A 13,350-nucleotide genomic window follows, 5' to 3' on the forward strand; every position below is an offset into this window, starting at 1 on the left:
GTATTACTGCTTTATTTCTCCTTTACAGGGAGAAGCCTACCCTCCATTTTCTTCTTTCCAGATGCACATAGAGAGATACTGACCCGGTATACTGGAAACATTGCTACTAAGCTCATCCTCCTGTCATTTGAAGAAGATCCCTATCTTTAGTTCTGTGCTCCTTGTTAGATTTTCCATTTATTTATGCAGTCTATGGTCACCATTTATTTATCCAGTCTATGGTCACCCGACCAAATAGCAGTTGACATCTGTTTATGCAGTTAGTGCTCCTTACGGAATCAAATCCAATGTCAGTTCTACTCAGTGAATAATAAAGTGTAGCTTTCAATGCCTATTAAAAACACCCCATTGGTGGGCTTCCCTGCTGAAGAAATGTGTAAACTCTACAGCCAGATTTAATGCGTTGGTTTATATGTGGATCACCTTACACTGCACGTGAGTACTTTTAATGTTTGCAAGGATTATCATCTCCATTCCAAGTAGGTGTCTGGAAAGAGAGGTGCAGGAACAACTACTTTTTCTATATAGTGAGGTTTTTTCTATATATTTTCATTCTGCAAAAACATCCAGGATCACTAGCAAAATTGGCACCAGTCAAGTGAATAATAAGAACAAAAAGAGATTTCCATGAGAGAGTAAGATACCAAGGCGAAAACTGTTATCAAGATACAGTGGAACAAATGGGCATTATCTGTATTAAAAAGCAAATGTTAAATTTACTACAGTTGCAGGAATTTTAACCTCTTATTTTAACCTGAGCTGATCCCTGTAAAATCCAGGCCTCCTATTAAAGTTCATCTCAAGCTGCTAAAATGAGAAGAGAATTGCAATTAGAATTGCAATGCAAGTAGCACAGAGATCTTCTGAGTTTCCCACACAGTAAGTTTATGCACATACACAGACGCATATTACTAAGCAACATAAGCACTATGAAATTTGAAAGAGCAACTCTTGTGTCTCCTGCGGTGTAAGTATAACAGATTTGACCAAAGAAAGCAATAGTCCATGATAAAGAAGCGATGAGAAGCAATTACACAGCAAATTACCCTTCTGTAAGGGTGTTTAGTAAGAAATACTGATCTGTGGCCACTTAATGTAATTTGCAGCAAATCATTGATCAAATGTATGGATACATGTGAGGGTCCCTCTTATTGTGCTATTAAAATAGCATATTCGATCATTTTATTTAGCTGTCTAACAAGGAGATGAGTTTTTGACCCAAAAGAAGCTCCAGAGCTTAGATTTTCTTTCTAGTAGATTCACAGGATTATGATCAAATAATGGATTGTGGTAGTTCTTGATTACACAGTTATGGAGCAATCACCTGCCATGTTTGCCTATCCACTTTATCACCCTAATCAAGTCACACTGTAATTGAGGATTTTAAAACAAATTCAGTGAAACTGCTGGAGAAATTGCCATGAAAATTTTCATTCTGAACTTCATATCAATCATACTAGCTGCTCACACACCAGTTTTCTTTTGCTACAAATATTAATGAACTTTGTTTCTTCTGTTTTTTGTTTCAGCACAGTTGACACTGTAGAGGTTTGTACTTTGCCTTGCACTTTTTTTTCGGTGAGGCGTGTATGTCCATCCTGGCCTAAGCACATACACTGATACACTTAATTTTTTAGAAGTAGCATAGGCAGATGATACAACTTGCTGGTGAAGCTGCAGATGTTTGACAAACTTTGGAATAGAAGTAAGGTCTCCTAAGCCCTAGAGCTGTGGTTTCATTGTTGCCTTTCTTACCATTTAAAAATATGTATTGGATTTCTGTCCACTAGTGTTTTGTCTCGAAACTCTGCTGTTTCAGCTGGATTTAATGCACGTGTGCTTATGTATTTTTTTCTGGGAACATATTTAATACATAATCAATTATTAAATAGGGGGGGGTGTGAAGAAATTGAACCAAAAGGAGACACCCACGCAAAACCAATTTTTGTTGGCTGCATGACTCATTAATGAACCTTACTCAGTGCTGCTATTGTGCTGAGTGCCTTATAATGAAATACACAGGGTTAATAGCTGCAGTGTAGTGGGTTTAAGTAAAACCACAGCAGGTGTGTGCCTTAACGAGGTGTTAATGGGGAGACAGGTGCATGTAAATATGGAGCAGGAGGGCACAGGAATGGTCAGGAGAGAGGGCAGAACAGTGTGACCACAAAGTGCTCTAACAGCAGTTACAGAGTTAAGCGCTAATTCTGCTGCGGTCTTTGATACTGGCAAGTTAGACCCTTAAAGACTTCATCTGTAGTAAAACATTCTGTGTTGTTACCCCTTCAATGAAGAGGCTGGCACTAGGAAGACTCCAAAGATAACTATTCTTTATGTATTTGCTTAAATGAGTTTTCCTAGGAAATATTGCAGAGAGTTTTCCCAGATTAATCACTGGTTCCTAACTGTGCATGTGGCTTGGGCACACAGGTATGCATAAGGGGGTCATATCTCCACCTGCCTTGTATAGAAAGAATTTATATGAATTCTCTTGCGGGAAAAAACAGATATTGATAGCCAAGGGCCCTAAACTGTTGAGTGAACAAGCAATAAGAAAGGCTAAAACCAAGCAACCTCAAAGATCTAGCTTCAGTGCCAGGGAGATGCAGAGCTGCTCAGATAAAATCCACGTCTTAAAGTAGGAACTGACTCACATGTTCTCAAATGGCAAGAAACAGCATTTTTTGGGTGCATAACAGCTGACAGTGTAGGAAGCAATTGTCAGAAGTGGCCATACCACAACAGTTCCAGGACTGGCAGCTGTGCAGGACACACTCTAGAAAAGCACTTTCCCGAACTTAGAAGGTTGAAGCCCTCCTTAGGCAAATTAAATTGTTAGTCTTTTCTACTAAAACTGTCTATGACCTCTCATATTTCTACCCTAGGAAACCAGTCACCTTGAGTTTTGTTTTTATTATATTTTTTATTTGGTTTTGCAAACAATAATAAAAAAGTGTTATTGTTGATGGTATCATCACTCTCACATGTTAGCAACTATGGCTGTAAGAGGAATAATTCACACGTCAAAACTTCTCCTGGCTAACACTGCCACAAAGATTGCTATTTTTCTTCTGGCTAACTTCTTATGATGGAGTTTGCTATTAAAACCTTTTTTCAACCCTGGAGATAGAGGCTTTCTTTTCAACAATAAAATAAAAAGTAAAGCTCTCATTCTGGGAAATAATGGTCCCAAGAAGTATGTTTCCCAGATGCTGTGAAATGCCATCTTGTTGCCTATTCTACTCTGTTTGCGGTACAAATTAATGATGTTTTGGGCAAATCAGAATAGATTCCTTTGGAAGATTCATGATGAACAAAATCTTCAGCAAAAAAATGTTTTTATTAGCACTTTTCTCTTCTTATTACTCCTTACATTTCTGACAGTTTCATCTTCCTCTTAGTTGTGAAACAGGAGTATATGATAAGTCGGCTCCAAATGTCATCCTCAGGGTATTTCTTTAGGCACCTGACATGAGCGCCATTAGCTCAGATTACTCAATTACCTGCTGGCATTCTGAAGGTGCCTAAAGAAATAACATGAATATATTGCTGGAATTTGCATTAAATGTGAATGGGTAGTAAAAAAATTCTGGATTCTTTGACCTCTTTGTGGTTTGTATTAAAAAAATAGCTAACTAGGATCTCTTATGTTAGAACAGCTGCATGCTTTTAAAAAAGCTCCTAAAAGTTATTTACTTTTAAAATGTCTTTATTTATAACTTTTCATGGTTGAAAATTAAAATAGTCTATTTCCATTAAATTACACTGCAAAAAAATTAAACTGGAGAAACAGAAAGTTTAACGACACTGCTTGAGTCTCATGGAAAAAGGAAAAAAATATGCTAACCTCTGAAGATTGCTTGTTACTCTTTAAGGTAATCTTTTGAGTTGTTCATTTTTTTCAGTTTGTAAGGCAAGCTGACAGGCACTTTGGACAACTTATCATGACACTGTGTGCCATAAATGTGATGCAGTGCTTCATAAATGTGACAAAGTACTTCCAAAACAACTGTTGACTTTTAAAGGCATCCTACTTCTCTAAAAGTAGGATATTTACTGTAAGTGCAGTTTGTTGAGATTCTCAGCTAATTTGCTACCTGCGCATCTTTAATATGTTTGTGAATTCAGAAGTAGTTCATAATTGTAAGTGTCTACGAGATTACTGTGTTTTAAACCAGGCTTGACAGCACAATAGAATCCAATACAAGAAAGCATCAGTTGTACAAGGGATGCTTGTACAGATAGACAACATGAATGCAAATAAGATAAAAAAATAATTGACGAAGAAACTGAAACATAAAACCTGCATGTGTATTTCTGTACTACATCCTCCCCACATCACCATCTCAGGAACCAAACATAAAAATACTATTGTTATAATGCGTGGTTCTAGTGAAAACTGAAGCATATAGGAGTTAAGATAAAACAAAGCTGCTTCCCATCAGATTGATACATTAAATAATCTCTAAAAGATGACACACATCTAAATCCTCCTATCTACTTAAAACTCTTTCCCACTATAAGCTGCTGGTGTTACATCAAGATATTCTTATTCTATTCTGTCAAAACAAAATATACTTCCAGCTTGATGGTCATCTGCAAATTCAGAGTTTGTTTGTCAGCAGATTGAAAAAATGCCAGCTGCATCCAGCCTTACACTGGAAGAGATCAAGTGATCTTTCAAAATTTAAATCCAATCAACATAATGGCCTCAACAGAAACTTCCCACTGTACTTGTCTCTTACTGTCAAGATACACCAGATGACTCAGAGGTAACACTATTACATGAAACTTTTTAACAAGCTATAGCAAAATGAAACGATGCCTGACTATAGAAATGTACTCACCACTATAGACGAAAACAAAAGAAAAGAAAGATCCTCCTATTTCACTGTACCCAAAAGCTACTATCTGTGTGTTTTCTGGGTATGGCCTAATATATGACATTACTTCTCCGTAAAACCCTTGGCAGCTGGAAAGGCCAGTTACACTGCATTTTACACTGCATTACATTTATGTATCTTCAGCTATCATCACAGGAGGAATTTAGGAATGGCAATACCTACCTCTTGAAGCACTACTGAATGCTTTATGAATCTTTTTTAATTGAGCTTGCTTAAGAAGTTGCCATTCCCCTCTCCACTCCACGCTTCCTTGCCACATTACCATGGTGCTGTGTCTGAGCTGCGAACCTGAGCAGATTAAATTTATCTGTGTTTATAAGATCTTCGGTTCTTCCAGTGATTTCCAGAAGTGACCACCAGAATAAGCAGCAAAAAAGATGAATACCTTGGGGCACAGATTATATTGATGCCAGGGCTTTACCTTCAACAACAGCAGTGTTCCACAAACTGTCTACTGTGACAATTCAGGGAATTCATCCGAAGGCATTGACCTATTAGTCTAGTTAGGAACTTTTTAAACAAGGCTTGGAATAAGGTGATGGTAAAAGTCCATCTATCACTAAAAATATCATGACTCCTAGAGGGAAATGTGAATCACAAGAAAGACAAAAAGGAGTGTCAGGACAACCTGACAAATATCTGTTATGCTTATACACAAAAGCCAAAAGTAATGGGGAATAAACTGAAACCTTATAGCATAATGAAACAGACACTTAACTGGTGTGTCAGAGATGAACACATCACAGGGTGACAATACTGATCTAGAATGGTACAGTTTCAGGCAGGAGAAGCGGGGGAAAAATGAAAAGCATTTCAATATATGCCGAATTAGTACACTTTTCCTGTAGTCCTGGAATGAGAAAGATAAAAAAACAGGAAAAGGACAGGAATAATTTCATGATGAGCATGGACCACTTAATCTGAAGAAGGAGATTAGCATCACTTATTTGAATAGGGAGAACCACGGTAATGGGGAAGGCAAAAGGGGCTGGAGATGAGTTTTAATTACCCAAGTATCTGTGGGTAATAGCAGGGCAAAGCAAGGTCATCTTGGCATGTACTATAGACATGTTTCAGAAGGTGGAGAAAGGTTCCAGAGAAACAATTTAGACTTGATTCTAACTAGTGAAGAGTGACAGGTCAAAAATCTGAAGATGGATGTGATAGTAAAGCAAAAGAGTTCATGATACGCAAGGAAAAAAGGTGATGAGGATAACAGGAGTAATACAGCAGGTTTAAAAAAAAAAATAAAAGGAGACCAACTCAGGGATCTGGTAGATAGACTCTTTTGTGAAGAAATTTTATGGAAAATAGGACTTCAGAGAAAGTGGTGGTTATGACATTAAATATTAAAGGCACAGTAGCCATCTGGCTCAATGGAGGAGAAAAAGAGGAAATGTAACAGAGCAATATAGAAGCTTCAGGACCTCTGCAGTATAAGTCAAAAGAAAATAAAGACTAACAAAATGGAAACAGTGATGACTAAAGATGTGTAAAAAGAAATAGACTGACATATAAGGTTTAGATCAAAAAAGTTGAAGTACATCAGTATCAAAACAAATAAAAGGTGATAAGGAAAAAAAAGAAGTCAACCCATGACAAAAGGAAAGAAAAAAGGAAGCATCCATTACTTAACATGAAAAAAGAAAGAAAAGTAGGTGTCATAGAATAGAATAAAGCATTTTCTGCCCTTTTTAATTCATTCTTCATCAAGGTTAGCTGCAAAGCCAAGATTTTTCATTTTAATAGAAGGACATGTGTAGAGTCTGCAATGGGAAACGCATGAGTTAAAATGTGTTCAGATGAGTTAGATGCATTTCAGCCAGCAGGGCCTGATAGAAAATTCACCTTAAAGTTCTTTTAAAGCGAGTCAAGGCAATCGCTGAACCAGAAATGATAATCTTCAAGAACATGGAAGGACTGGGGGAAGTCCCACAGGACTGGAGAAGGCAAACACAGTAACTGTCTTTAAAAGAGGGGAAAAAGAGCCTTCAAGAAGACTCGCTTTTAGAAAGGTACCTGTCTCAAAAAGTCAGGAAAGCATAATGTGTCCTAAACTAAATACACAGAAATCATTGTTCAGTTCTGAAAGCTGCACCCTGAATTTAGTGGATACATCGCAATTTTCTCTTGGTACATTCACAGATGTAATTGCCTGGATTGGTGCATTACTATTTGCAAGAATGGTGACCAGCAGAATTTAAGAAGCTTGAGATGTTTTCCCTACCAAATGCAGGACTGAGGCTTCAGTTGGAAGACGTTGGTCCTGAGAGCAGATCTAGGAGTCCGGCATAACAGCAGGAGAAGATGCATGTCCTTTCATCGGGGGATCTGAGTCAAGCTGGCACAACATGATTAACTTTGAGTCTCAGATTGTTTTTATTTTTACATATTTTTTTTTCCCTGCCACAAGATACAAACTAGTATGTTTAGTTAGAAAAACATGTTTAATTGTACTCTGCATAAACTTCCATTTAGAAAGAAAATGTTTTTCAAATAAAGTTCTTTAAATGTTTTGTGCGACATCTGGACTTTTTTTATATAAAGGATCTGAAAGGAATTTAGAATCCCAGACTCCTTGTGGTTCTCACATCTTCATAAAAAGGCAGCATACTAGAATGTGCTTGCTGCTGGGAACTGACACTTCACAATTAATAAGGAAGTAAAACGTCTCCTACCAAGTACAGGTTTGATCCTATACTGCCTAGGAGTTTTTGCCTGAAGGCCCTTCTGAAGAGGACTGTGAATTGTATGCAAGGTGGGGAAGAGTTTTAAAAGATTGTTTCCTCCTCTTATCCCCTAGTGCAGGGGCTGACCACATTCATTCTGGTATGGCCTGTGTCAGGATGCACACGCAACATTCACACTGGGCAGTGCCAGCCTCCTGCAGTCACCATCAAGACAGTTGCAGCACAAGGGAGAAGCTCACACAGAAACATATTCTTCATAATGCAGATTATATTCTCCAGATGATCTAGAGGAATTATAAATACAGTATGATTGTGTCTCCTAATTTTATCACAACTCTTAAAATTTATTTGTGGCTTCTCTGGAAGATCTGATTTCTGGAGTCATGTGATGATATAAAATCTTAATCTTTGTTAAAAAAAGAAAGTATGTTTTAAACTCTTAGACTTCCGAAGAAAAGATGGAAAGCATAAACTGCAAGGGTTCAAAAACAAAGGTGGCAAGAACCAACAGTTCTTATTATTTCTTCTAATATTTTGGAGTTAACCTTACAATTTTTGATGGGCTAGGTCAACTAGAATATTATCTTGGGCTTTCACTGTATGCTGTTCTCTTATTCTCTGTGGTTTAAAAAATCACAGTTGCTTTGAAGAAAAATGAATTCTAGTGCAGGGCTATAGAAGAATATAAAGTTCCAACAGTTTTCAGGAATACCTGAAAATTTAGGTGCCCATCTCCCACAGAAGGTCAGTGGCAGTCAGGTGTTTAACTCTCGTAAGCTCTTTTGCAAGTCTCACCTGAATTCTATGTTATTTTCAAGTAAGTGTTTTGTCTGTTCAACTAAAGGACCAGAATTGACTCTTGCGCAGTATGTTTCTTATAATTACTCACAATGGGAGACTGCACTCGCAGCCAACTCTGGGAGGTATTTCTGAGTCTCTGATTTCTAACATTCTTCACTTTCTCACCCTACGGTATGAACAGACTGCCTTATATTGCTGACAATTTATGTTTTCTCTCTAACACCCACCTACGTAACATCTATGTTGAGCATTTACGTTTACACTAATAGCCCCTGAGAATCAATTACCATAAGATCTGTTTCTTTACACTTCACCTGATGAATCAGTCATAGGTTAAAACAAGAGGAGGTAAAAAGCCAGCATCTCTGCAGTGATTTTTTTAAAACCCTTTACTTAAAAAGACTCTGGATACACATTATTTTTTTTCTGTCGTGTGCATGTTCAATATTATTTTACCGGCATTAAATATGCTTTCATAAATGGATTGAGCAAAAAAGCACTCAAGATTAACTGTATTTTTTATACATTCCAATACTGTGTTGTATCCCTATGCAACAGAATGCAGTCTGTTTAGTTGGCACACCCTGGTGGAAGTAAGTATGATAGCAAGCTGGTGCCCGGCTGAGTCCAGGCCTGAACTGATTTTACAAAAATGGCGCTATGAAGAGGACAGAAATAACCTTCTGAGATCCCAAACACCTGTGATTACCTACCAGTCCCGGTTAGAGTTCTGCCATGGAGACTTTGTCCATTCCTCATACACAGGGATTTGTGGGGCCCGGTGATGACTTTCCCCTCTTTCTAAAAAGCTTTCAGTGATAAAGCTCTGCAAAGATGAGTCCTTTCTACCCCTTTCCCAAATTTCTGCAGAAGTATGGAACTGTGCCCTGTACAGAATCTGACGTCCGTCCTGATTTGTCTCTAACAGTCCAAGGTGAAATGATAAAGTAATGGCTTAAAGAACCTTACTCAGATTTCTAGAATAGATCTCAGATGGCCAAAATTGCCCAATAACTGGTTTTTTTTAACCTTTTCAAATGTTGTTTAGAAACTGTCTTGTTTAGAAATGCCTTTTCCTTCTCACTGGTGATCAAACTGACAGCAATACTGTTTATTAAAAGACACATTTACTTCCCATCAGGTTCTTTGCATTTCTGTACATTTCCAGAGTTCTTCATACTCTGGCCGTAACGGTCTAAGAGGTCTAACACTTCACACCATACCAATAGCTGCAAAGCAGTCTGCACGCAGAAATCTTGGGGAGAACTGCTTGGGAACGGGTGCCTCTCCAGTGGCCTTTTCTCTGCTATATAGTTTCCTACAACAAAGGCAAGCCTAAGCCCCAGTTTTGTCACTTAAGCAGTATCTTTCCACAAGAAAACTTACAGACAAATGCTTATCACACCCTCCTGGGAGCAAAGAGCCTCCGTTCAGAAAGTAATGAGAAGAACCTGGATATTCATTGATAGCATGACCCTTTTGATCAAACACTGCCTTTCTAACCTGTGATTATGTAGGTACAATGGCAAAAGAGACACTGGATGAACAAAGATAGTTACCAAGAAATATTGGCAAAATGCTTCCTAAGCACAGGCAAAATTAGCAAGAAGTCATGTAAAAAAGCAATTTAAATGCCAATCTCAAAGCTCTTGAGATCTTCCTAATTCTGAAGTTCACAGTGAGGAATTTTAAAAACTATCAAAGGAATCCTTTTTTTGGAGGAAATCCATTTCATTTAATTAAACATCCTGAAAAAATATTTTGTAAAAGACAATATTTTTAAAGTTAATGCAAGGCAACATTGATATGTATAATTTCCATCTGAGAAGTATAAAAACCATATGACTGTAGTTCATAGTTACAGTCTCACAGCAATTTCCAAATTATAGCTCCTTATTTTAGAAGTGAAAAGACTTTATTTTCAAACCACTTGTCTCTTTTCTTATGCATTACTATCAGTATTAAAAAAGAAAGAGAGAGGTTTCATGGTCAACTTTTAGCCTCGGTTTCATGTATATAAGCCTGGTATACTGATAATGTATAGAAGACATATAAATCAAGTCTCCGTTTGCAATGCAACCACAGTTAAAAAGAATTTGAGAAATATCTGAGTCACCAAAGTCAGTAACATCTTAGACTTAAAGCACTTGCGGGGCACATCTGCTAAGAGAGGAGATTGCCTTTTTATATAAACGCTTTTTGGAGTGGAACCACAATGCAAATAACCCAAATAAAGCAGGGAGACAACTTAACATGAATGAATGTCTTGCAGAGCCAAAAGTTTATGACAACAGGAGCCAAACTACAACTATAAACAGGCTTTCAGGCAGCACCATGCACAACACTGAGGCAGTGTAGATGTGGCTGTCACTTAAGAAACTGCAATGCCCAGCGTCATCTCAGCTTCCTGCCAACTTTCCTGTATTGGTGGAGTGTCCTGGGCAGCAGTACTGTGATTCTGCTTAGGGACCCACAGGAAAGGTACATCTCTGCAGTTGTCGTGCCCCATTAAGTGAACTCCATTTTACTCCTAAATCAATCAGAAGAGGGGAGATGCTAGGCTCCCATACAGTGATTTAGCAAGATGTTATCCTCCTCTTTGTTGCTAAGTAGAACTGTATTTTAGCTGCAAACACTCAAAGAAACCCCTATCGTACTTCTGCCTGTTAACTCAATCTTCAAAAGAAAAAGCTTTCAATATTTGTGTTTCCACAATGAGCAAACCCTTATATTCCTGCCTTTGTCTGGTACTAATGACAGTCTTAATTAATTCCAGACAAATATCAACTATGTCTCCGTTGTAAGGATTTTGGCCTCCCCAAATGGCTGTTTTCTCTTACATTCCATGGGCATGGTCCAAAGTCCATAGAGTCAATTGGACTCGGTCAAGTGTGCTTTGGCTTGGGTCCTGCATGTCCAGGTTATTTGGCATTCATTGTTAGTAAAATTACATCTCTGCTGTGATTCTTGCACCCCATCTTCCCTCCATAAAATTATTCATTAATCTTTCCAATACTTATTTACAGGTACCTTTCACCTTTTTCATATGGTACGTTGAATTAGCTCACATTTACATTTGCTTAGTGATCACACATGGCCATGGTTCAGTTGATGTCCTCCCGGTAACATGTTTAACGGGGGTAACTTGACTGTGTATCTGACCCTTGACATTTCACATGGTTACTATATAATTTGATCTTTTCAAAATTTTGCTTTCTTATCATCATCTATTTGCAGTGTAGGTCTACTTTCCTTTGACCACAACATTCAAACATTTCTTAGGTAAAAACAATGAAATTTAGTCCTCAGGGCCACTAATTCCACAGTTTTTCATAAACTGCAGGAAGTTTCACTTTGGTCTACTTACTGCTTCTTCACCATTTTGCTGATACTCACACTTTAGGTAATGCAGAGTATTTTAAAGTAACATAAATAAATGGGAAAATGACACTGCATCAGTCTAAGGGCTGCTAACAGGAGTGTTCAAGAACAGTACAGAACAAATAGGGAAAATATCATATATGTAAATCATTTGTGAAATCAAGTTAAAATTAATGACAAACAAAATTGAGTTCCCTTTGTGGTTGATTTCCATTTAGCTGCACCCAACAATAAAATAGTTATCAAAGAAAGCTACCAATTAGATTTTAATTCAAAACATTTCCAGAAAACAGTTCCCAAATCTCAATTGATATCTCTCCAACAACCTCCTAATTGCAGCAAGTTGGTGGTAAAGAAAAAAAAAACTTCTTTAAATGAAAAAGATGTATTCCGTCTGCTAGAGCATGCAGTATCCTTTTCTTAATTATTCCCAGAATTTCCCCTGTACATGAGCTTCCGCCTAAGATTATATATAGACAGATAGATATGTATGTGTGTGTCTGTGTGTGTGCGTGCACACACGCACATGGATGTATGCTGAGAGAAAGAGACAGGAAACATTATTGTATCAAAATCTAAGGAATTTATCTAATGTCTACCACTTTTTCATTAAGTGTACTATTGGGCCAAGGTAAAAAAGACCAGAGAGTTCAGAGTTGGGGAATTTCTTCCATTTAGTTTTACCAAGTGGGGTGCCTTCTTGAAAGGATCTTTAGCATAATCAGGAATTCAGAATCACCTATAATAAGACTCTCCAGAGCCTGTCTGATCTGAAAGTCTTATATAGCTTTCACTATACAACCACAGAATAAAATATGTCATCTTACCCAGGAACTGCAAAAGTCCATTCTTCCTCCACTTACCTGCATGAGGTAGAGACAGACCATCCCATGATTCTGCCTTCATCTAATGTGAGACCATACTCTTCTGATCCCCCTCAGTCTAGTCCTTGCTGTTTTCCTCTGTGCACAATTGAAGCCTGTTGAGAGCCCTCTGCACAGTCCTAAAAAACCGAGAAAGATGACACTGAGGCATCTGAAGCCTGTTCTGCATAGCAAGAATATGCTCCACATGACAAGAGATTAAACTTAAAATATTAAATTCAAAATCTTAAAAATATTATTTAAGTTTTACGTTTCAACCAGAAACTTCCAAACAGATGATCACTGATGTCTTTGAGATCTGCAAAATCATCACTACAGTGTCTAGGAAGCACTAAAGATATCCGACCATCTTCCATACTGAAAGACCAGAGCACTTTTCTTCATTGCAGGTCAATGAGCAACAGACAGCTTCTTACCTCTAGCTTTCCTGTTTGGAAACTATGTAACCCTCTAAAAAATGTTGAACCCTTCTGAACTGGATTTTTAAACATCGTCTGGCAGTTGAAAATATGGTTATACTACACATTCCAGACTGCATAGTATACTTTCATTGAGCTACCAGAGAAGATGGATAAGCAAACTAAAGATGAAGCAAAGGTTATAAGAGGACAGTGCTGAGCACCCTTTGCAAGGAAGGTCTAGATGTAGAAATCAGCATGCAAGGAACATAACAGACATTTATTAGCTGAC

General features: G+C 37.7%; 1 long non-coding RNA gene across 1 annotated transcript in view; it reads right to left on the reverse strand.

The window, feature by feature from the left end:
- Positions 1-12,774, reverse strand: part of LOC142087966 (uncharacterized) — a 52,240-nt gene extending 39,466 nt beyond the window's left edge. The window contains exon 1 of the long non-coding RNA XR_012675679.1: positions 12,640-12,774. This is a non-coding gene — a long non-coding RNA (uncharacterized LOC142087966). The remainder of the gene's footprint in view (positions 1-12,639) is intronic.
- Positions 12,775-13,350: the final 576 nt, after the last annotated feature.

This window comes from Calonectris borealis, chromosome 14 (assembly GCF_964195595.1).
Source record: "Calonectris borealis chromosome 14, bCalBor7.hap1.2, whole genome shotgun sequence".
In the NCBI taxonomy this organism is placed as follows: domain Eukaryota; kingdom Metazoa; phylum Chordata; class Aves; order Procellariiformes; family Procellariidae; genus Calonectris; species Calonectris borealis.